Source organism: Thermobia domestica, chromosome 17, assembly GCF_964235325.1.
Source record: "Thermobia domestica chromosome 17, izTheDome1.hap1.1, whole genome shotgun sequence".
Lineage (NCBI taxonomy): Eukaryota > Metazoa > Arthropoda > Insecta > Zygentoma > Lepismatidae > Thermobia > Thermobia domestica.
In genome coordinates this window covers 46087210-46096781 of record NC_137470.1, presented here as the reverse complement: position 1 = coordinate 46096781, position 9572 = coordinate 46087210, and positions in this window count along the sequence as shown.

Below are 9572 nucleotides of genomic sequence, written 5' to 3'. Positions count from 1 at the left end.
AACTCCCGACAATGGCTGGTTTAAGACGTTTGATAGCGACGGTAATGGCTGGTTTATAAACACATTTGCTATAGCCTGTGTAGGTAAGTGGTTACAGCATCTGACTGTTATGCTGAGGGTTCGGGGTTCGAGTCTCGGCCTGATAGGAGTTACTTTTTTTCAAAGATTTAATCACTATAAATGATGTTCGCATTTGATGCTGAATGAGATTTATCCTATGAAGGGAGAAAAACCAGGACGGATACAGGGGGCGGGAGGAAAGATGGACACTGTTTATCCTTAAATGTTAAAATTTAATTTAGTCCCATGTCTTTTGCTCTTTCCTTTCCCTCTTTCCTTCTTTTCTCATTTTGTTTAGCTTTCCATACTTTTTCGGTCTCTGCATGATGCGCATTATTCCTTTCGTTTCCTTTGCATTAATTCCTATCTCTTTGATCTTAAAGTGAATGGATTTTCTGCAGATTTATCTCGTGGTTGTTTCTCTAAGTGATGCTCTCAGATAGTAATACTTTTTCCTCCAAATGGAGGAATATCCTGGCATGTTATGTTTTCGGGCACGTGTTTGCTGTCATGTTGGTTGTCCAACTATCAGACATAGAGTGAAACTATTCTGCTACTGGAAAAAGCTATCATTTCTTATGTATCCAACCTCCAGTTTCTACTGTCGCTGACTGTACTGTTCTTGGATTTTGTTGCACCCGATCCTTGCGTCTTTCCTTGGAGTTGTTTTACTCTCTGAGCTGAGAAGCACTTGTTGTGTGGGTTCATCTATAGGCTTCGTTGAGGCAACGTTTTGAAAGCCATGACGGAAAGAAGGTGCGTTGTTAAGATCTTCTTCCCGTAACAAGGGCATACGCTTGCGAAGGGTCGGATCGATACTCTTCAATAGCGTGTGGTCTAAAGAGATATATAACGGTACATGTTGTTGAGAAGAAGTCCACTTTCGTCCATATTGTAAATAGGGCTAGGATGGTTATAGAGATCATACTCGTTCATTACTTTCCCCAGTAAGTCAAAATAAGAGTTCACAATTTGCTTGTTAACACCAGGAGCTCTCGCTTTTGACAAATCTTCAGGTTTTCTCAAACTAAGATTATTTCGCTAACAAAATGTTTGGCACTAATCCTTCTCTGTCATTTTAGTTATAATCCAGTGTTGAGGAACGTAAATGAAATGAAAATAAAATGAAATCTACGTCCCACGCGTATGCCGGTTAGGCTAAAGGCGACGATGATGATGAGTAATGAATGAACATGGTGGAATGAAGAAAGTGGGACGAAACGGCAGAACCCCGAGAAACCCCACGCACACGGTGTTTGTCCACCACAAAGTTCACTTGGCGGGGGCTGGGATCGAACCCGGGACCCCAAGCACCAGAGGTGAACGCTCTACCACTTTTTTTTTTTTTTTTTATGAAAATTTATTGTAACTCAAGAATCAATTACATTGAAGTGGTTAGGCTTTTGGCACAAAGAAAGGAAGTTACTAGAACAATGAGTTGGCTATAAAATTTGCAAATAGCTTATTACGTACATCCTTTGCTAATTTGGAGTATTCTTTTTGTAAATACTGTACATAGAAGGCTCCCCCTGCTTCTAAGTTGGAATTAAAAATATATTTGACGGTCGTTCCTATATACCAATTGACACTATGTTGTTTACTAACGGGATAAAAACGATAATCAGGTCTTAAAACTATGCTAATATTTATATTGCGTTCCGAACTACGAGTAAGAATGGCTAAAAAGTGACGTAACTGAGACCAGATTTTTGTGGATTCCAGACATGTCGTGATTCTATGAATCAACGTATCTATATTGTTACATCTATTGCAAAGAGCATCAGGACTAAAACCATATTTGTTTCTCTTTTCTTTAGTATCAATAACATTATGGACAATCATAAACCAGATAGATTTGCTGGCAACACACAAGGTCAAGTCATTGATATTGGCCCAAATAGTGGACCAATTACACAAGTACTCATCTAACACAATTTTAGGTGGGACATATAATCTAGTCATTTTAAAAACATACAGCTGTTTACTACTTAAAGTTTTAAAATCAAAAAGCTGCGACAGATATATATAATCACACAAAACAGTTTCCAAGTACTTACAGCTTTGAGGGAAATCAGCCATACACAGGGGTAGACTCCTCTCTGTTCGTGCTAATACGTAAGTGAGCAGTTGTTGTGTTACACTATTCGCTTCGTCTGTGTACAAGGTCATTGAGCGAGTAACATACAAACTTGCAGCTTTTTCTTGCACATTGAACAGACCGATGCCACCTTGTGAATGTAAACAACACATTACATCATATTTAACACGAAAGACCTGATGTTTCCATAGAAACCAACCACATAAACTTTGAATTTGTTTTCCTATGAGTTGAGGCATAGGTAATACATTTGCCAAATACCAGATTTTGCTTAAGAGATAAACATTTATAAATTTAGCTCTAGAATATAAACATAGATTTCTGGATTGATTTACATAACCTGAATGACGCAGTGTGTTTACAATATTCGTATAGTTATGATCAATAGTGTGCATTATGTTTGAATAAAAGGTAATTCCTAAAATTTTGATACTGTCGGCCTGAGGGACGGTATCTATATCATTAAAATCAATACTATTGTTTATGTTTAACATATGCGATTTACAAACATTTAATCTAGCCCCAGATGCTACCTCATATTCACGAACACATTCCATCATGAGAGAATAATCTAGTTTTGAAGAGACAAAAACTGTTACATCATCTGCATAACTAGCCACTTTTATAGCAGGGGTAATAATATTTAGACCAGTTAGGCGGTCATTCATAGCATATAACAGGGGAGCAAGGCTAATAGCAAAACTCAACATTGAAAGGGGATCACCTTGTCTTATTGAACGTTTGATGGGAATGTTGTTGGATAGGTGACCGTTAACATTTAACTTCGTATGAGCATCTTTATAAAAATATTTCATCCATGTAACAAATTGTTCATTAAAACCGAATTTTCTGAAAACAGACCATAAGTACGAGTGTTCAATATTATCAAAGGCGTTTTTAAAATCTAAATTTATCAGAGCCGCTTTAAGAGCGCAATCATTACAAATAGTAATACTATCTCGAATAGTTAATAAAAGGTGATAGATGGTTTTCTGTTTAACAGCCACATATTGCAAATTTTGTAATAACTTATCCATGTAGTCCTGTAATCTGTTTTTAATACATCTACTAAAAATTTTGATATCTGTATTAAGAAGGGATATAGGTCTATAATGGCTAACATTAGATGGTTGAACAGTTTTAGGGATAAAGACCGTGACGGCTGGATTAGGGCGCTTGATAGTCTCTGAAGCAAAGAACCATTCATTTACAATCAATGTTAGTGTATCGCCCATTATATCCCAAAATTTAACATATAAACGGCCAGAGATAGAGTCGGGCCCAGGAGATTTTCCTTTTTTTGCAGCATTTACAGCTCTTTGTACTTCATTTTTAGTAAACGGAGCACATAAAATTTGATTGTCTTCATCATTTAGCACTGCAGGCACACTGTCAAGTAATTTATTTTCGCAGCCGGTAGCAGCAGCGACCCCAAATAACTGGTAGTAATAATCATACAGGGTGTTACGAATATTGTCCTGAGTAGTTTGAATGGAGCCTTGAGCATCTGTGAGTGACGTGATAAGTTTCCTCCGTCCACGTTTGGCTTCTGTTAACACATGTGTAAGAGAGCATTGTTCTTCTTCCGGAAACCCTGGAACTTTACTACGTAACCTAATCCCTTCCATTTTCTGTTTATGGAATTGTAATAATTTGGCTTTGTATTTACGTACAGAGATAAGGGCCGAGCGATTTGTCATCGCTTCAGTTTGTGCCTCTAATAGACATTTATAATAGAAATTATAAAGTTTTCGCATATCAGCATAAATTTCAGAGGAATACCACCTACAAAAGCTTCGGATTTTGTCCTTACAGTATTGATTCCACCACTCAATATATGTTTTAAACCACTTCTTTTGTTTAAGCCAATAAGCCCACTTTTTAGAAAAGAGCTGACAAAATGACTCATCATTGAGCAGACTTTCATTCATGTGATAATATCCCCGTCCCCGAGCAATCTTCTGGTCATTAATTTTAATTTCCATTATTAAACAGAGATGATCAGTGAAACACGTGGGATATCGGTATACAGAAACAACCTTGGATTTGAAGTTATCATTTACATAAATCCTGTCTATCCTTGAGCTCGAAGTTTTTGTAATAAATGTGTCCCCCCTTAAATCTGGGTGTTTGAAGTCCCACACATCTACCAAAGACAAATTCTTTACCAATTCATTTAAGGTAGGGCAATAATGGTAAGTTGGTTCTGTTGTGTGAGTTATACTTGAATTATGATCTCCGCCAAAGATAACATTATTTGGGCCACTAAAAAACGGCGCTACCTCATTTGCATAAAAATTATTCCGTTCTTTTCTATTATGGCTTCCACTGGGCGCATAAACATTGATTAGAGTTATATCATTAACCTGACCTTTGATAATTCGACCATTAGGATGTAATTCTACATTTGTAAGCGGGATGCCTTCTTTAACCAAAATTGCAGTACCAAGGCTATTATATGTACAATTATTATATACATTATATGATGGATGTACGTTTACAATCTTTGGACCAACTTCTTGGAGAAAAGCTACATCTATTTCAGATTTAAGTAGAAAGTCATTGAGAGCTTCAAGTTTGACTGGCGATTGTATTCCGTTGATATTTATAGTTGCTAGTTTTAAGATAGTACACATAAATATTGTTATAGGAAGTTGTCTAATGTTAGCAACACACTTCATAATACCACACCACTATTTGGCTGCAAGCACTGTTTTTCTGAATGTTTAGGTAGGAGTAGAAACTGTTGGTGACTCACCTGAAGAAGGAACTGCGGTATCAGGTAGATATTCCGTACTCACTAATTTAGCTACAGACGACCGGGTGATCCTAGGTGATACTTCTAAGGGTCCTTGATCCGTCTTCTTAGGTTGTTTTACCTGATCTATAGCCGTTCCTGCTTTCTTCCGTTTCTTGTCTTGGGAGGCTTCCTGGGAATTCCGGGCATCAGATCCTTTTTTCCCACTAGGACAACTCACAGGGGGGAAAGGATGATCTTTTTCCTTGGACTGAACTGGACAAATGGGACTTACAGAGGAAACTTCCGATACACTATAGATGCACTCGAGCTTCTGATCACCATCAACAACACTAGTGGAGGAGGAATCACTGTCTATCAAAAGCGTCTTTCTATCTTGTTCAGTGACAACTTGATGTTCCCGTGGAAAATCTGACTCAGCCAGTGAAGAAGTACCATGTAAAGCTGGAGGGGCTGCAGATGAGGTCCTGTCCTGACTATCACTAATATCCTTGGGAGAGACGTTTTCCTTAATTGCTCCGGAACATGGTCGGCTAGGAACACTGTCTTTTGGCACTATCGGAGTAGTGTTTAGAGAACGGCCCTGTATCACAGGGGTAGTAAGCTCAGTCATTAACTTTGGAAAGTCAACATCTGACGTTAAAGTAGGCAAATTAGCAGGTTTAACCACATTAATTTCTTGGGTTGGCGAAACCCGAGAGCGTTCCTTATCACTTTCAGTATGTTCCATGGTTGTTGTTGAAACAAAGGCCCGTTTTTGACGCTGAAAACATTGATCTTGTAAATGATCTCTAGATTGGCAGTAATAACAAGTACGGTCCTGACCGAAATAAGTTACTAGGAACTTCTGGTTACGAATATCCAGGAAGGACGGTATAGGTTTAAACAAATACATAGTCACGATCTTTCGTCCAGATCTAACTTTATAAATATGAGTATCGTCATAAATTTCGTCTTTTATACTTTTACATTCTCCATAGATAGACAAGGCACGCGTGACATCAGTATCACTATATTCCGTGGGAATAGCATGTATTCGCACATAGGTTAAAGGTCGATCAGCTAATTCTAAAGTCACGGGGTATGTTCCACTATCATCTTGAAATTTAACACTATCACCATGATCTCTTAATAATTTGTCACACAACAAGTCAGACAATAACTTAATATACACACATTTACGATAAATATCTAACTCAATACTCAGTATTTGTTCTTCCTTTAACTTAAACGTAGTTTGAATAAACTCATGGATTTTTATTGTGGACGGACGGTTAGGAATCGCACGAAATCCTAATTTTAATGTATTGACACGTTTGATAGACATTTTATAATTCTAAATAAACTCACTAGTCACCACTAAACTGAAATATATTGTAATCAAGTCAGCGTAAATTCCAAGCAAACACAAAGTACACTGGGCGCATTCAATGCCTCTCGCACGATACGACACTGGACGGACGACCAGCGAAAGACGTGTTACCTCTTGGGCAGCTAACACGCGAGTGTACCACTGAGCCACCGCGGCCCCGCGTTGTGCAATATCAAGTTCACATTTAGATACATATAAATATGCCGCTACACGCACTTCCTTCAGAGTTACTTCAAACAACCTGGATTCTAGATACTTTACCCTATCCATTAGTTTTTTCTTCTGTCTTTGGATCATTGGAAAACACATTTGGCCTCCCAATATCACCGAACGATATTTTAAACGTATTGCCTACAGCAGGAACATCAATTAGTATCCTCTCTTGATATTTAACTCGTCTGTATAAGCTTGTGAAAGGGACATTAAATAACTCTGATGCTCCTAGTATCGACAGGTCACCATTAACAACTGATTTAACTGCTTGTTCCATACACTGTTTGTTCCATTCTAATCGTTTATCTTTCTTATAATTTCTGACCATCTGAAATGAGAAATCATTACGAATGCTTGATCAGAACCGAGGCATAAACAAATAAATAATAGTAAGCCTATAGTTCTAATCGCAGTGGTATTCAAATTGCCCCGTTCTGTATTATCCAAATTGCCCCGCAGTTGACGAATATTCAATTGCGAACGGGGTATGAAAACCACTCAATGGTTGGCGCCAGCGTACAGTATATCAACGCACCACATGTTACCGATACGATTATAATCCAGAGCGGTTTCATTTTATCTAGTTAATAATAAGGAAAGCTTAAAGAAACAACGTTGAAAATTATAACGAGCTAAAAATAGGCACATTCGTACTTAACCTTGCAACAAGCAAATAATCGTGTAGGCCTACAGAACTACAGGAATCGTTTGTACTTCTGAGAGCGACTTCTGCATACCACCACCTACAAAACCAAGGCAGGTTCACTAACATAGCGAGCCGTATTTCCACCCCAGCTAACAAAATACTTAACACTATTCAAATTCCCCGCCTATTCGAATTACCCTGCTGTACCCTATAGTAATAGAATGCAATTTTCTTTCTGATTAATTCCCGGATAAATTCCCATTTTGGGAATCTTCCCGGGAATATTCCCAGGGAATATTCCCGAAAAATATCTTCCCGGGAATTTACCCATCAGTACACCTCCCCAGGCCCGCCCTATCCCCAGATCTCAACAAAATTGAGCATCTGTGGTCTGTCTTGGAAACACGACTATAGCGACGATTTCCACCTCCATCGTCTCTCGCAGAAGTGGCCGATGCCCTGCACGAGTAATGGTGTAAAATTCCACTTGCTACAATTCACGACCTCTATGCCTCCATCCCACGTCGCATCAAGTCTGTTCTGAAGGCGAAAGATGGCCCGACACCATATTAATCTATTAAGTTGCAATTTCGTTCAGGTGTTTCCATTTTTCTGATCACCATCTGTATATATATATATATATATATATATATATATATATATATATATATATATATATATATATATATATATAAAATGAAAAATTTGGTGAAAAACAACGTTTTCAGTATGGATTTCAATTAATCGTTAATTTTCAATTATTTTTACATGTCACGTGAATATCATGTCATCCCTTTTAAGAGTACTAATGGGCACTGAATTTAGATTTAAACCGCATCGGAAGTGGCACTGTTCATATCAGCCACTCCGAAAACTATGATTCGACATTAATATTGACCATTTTCGATCATTTTTTTATATCTTCCCCTTCTCTTCAAAGTGCACCTTCAAAGGGAAGCTATAAAAAACATTCCAGGCCCGAACCTCATCTATGTTGAAAATTTAATCGAAATCAGTCGGGTGTCTCAAGAGTTGTTACAAATGTAGTCATTTCTTTATATATATATATATATATATATATATATATATATATATATATATATATATATATAGGGTGAACAATAACTACCTGGACAAATTAGGGCGGGTGATAGTACATCTAACAAAAAGCGAAAAACGTCGTAGTGAACATGGGGCAAATCCCGTCCCGTTTAGGAGTGACAGAGTGTCGAAAGCGTGGGAACATGAACTTCACAGGCCAACAGCTTAAAAACAATTCATCGTAGAGAGTGAGGTTTAAAACGTTACATAGAAAGTCATACCTACTCTATTGAAAAGTGCATGTTTGGAAACACAGCTATGCGTGCGCACGGGATTCCCCAAAGGAACCGAGAGATTTCCAGACATGCTGTAAAGGAAATAAGTATCACACGTTGTTAATCCCGTGCGCACACGTAGCTGCGTTTTCGAATATGTATTTTTCTATAGAGTAGGTATGACTTTCTAAGTGACGTTTTTAACCGCACTCTCCACGATGTATTGTTTTTAAGCTGTTGTCCTCTGAAGTTCATGATCCCACGCTTTCAACACACTGTCATTCTTAAACGGACGGAATTTCCCCCATGTTCACTAGGACTTTTTTTTTATTTTTTAAAGATGTACTATCACCCGTCCAACTTCGTCCACGTAGTTACCGTTCACCCTGTATATAAAGATATATAGATAGATAAATAAATAATTACATTATTTCAGAAAGTTGCGAACTATAGCCTATATAAATTGAATCATACAGAAGTTATTCGAAGACGCACTAGACACCAGCATGACTGGTGAAGAACCCTGTGTGTATTACAATACAAGAAAACTTTCTTTTGCGGCTATCGCAGCATTGCACTTACTCTGTACGTCACACGCTTTTTCTGGAGCTAGTCTTTAGTGATCGTAACCACCGCTTTAAAATTCCTTCGCGTTCCTACTATTATTATTTAAAACTTCTGATTCGAATCATTACCCACTCTTTTCTTGGAAGAAGTTTTGCATGTGAAACAGAAGAAACTTTTTTTGTGTGTGAAATATTTTCCGCGACGGAACAATGCACGATTTGCAGACCTAGATATATTAATAACCTAATTTATCGGATATTAATGTCATACTACTTTTTTATTATTAATTTTGGATTTCAATATTTCTAAAGATATCGATTTTATTCGCATTCTCGCACTGATTTAGGAAAAAAAGAATTTGCAAAGTGGTAAACTGAAGTCCGAAATCTAAAGAAGATGCTCGAAAGCTTGTTTACAAACGAGATGTCCCGTGGTCGACGAGGAACAGAACTCTGCATCATTAACACTGGCGAACTTCAAATGCACGAACCATCCTGGATCTTGGAAGAAGAGCTCGATGTTATTTCTTTAAATCCTCTTTT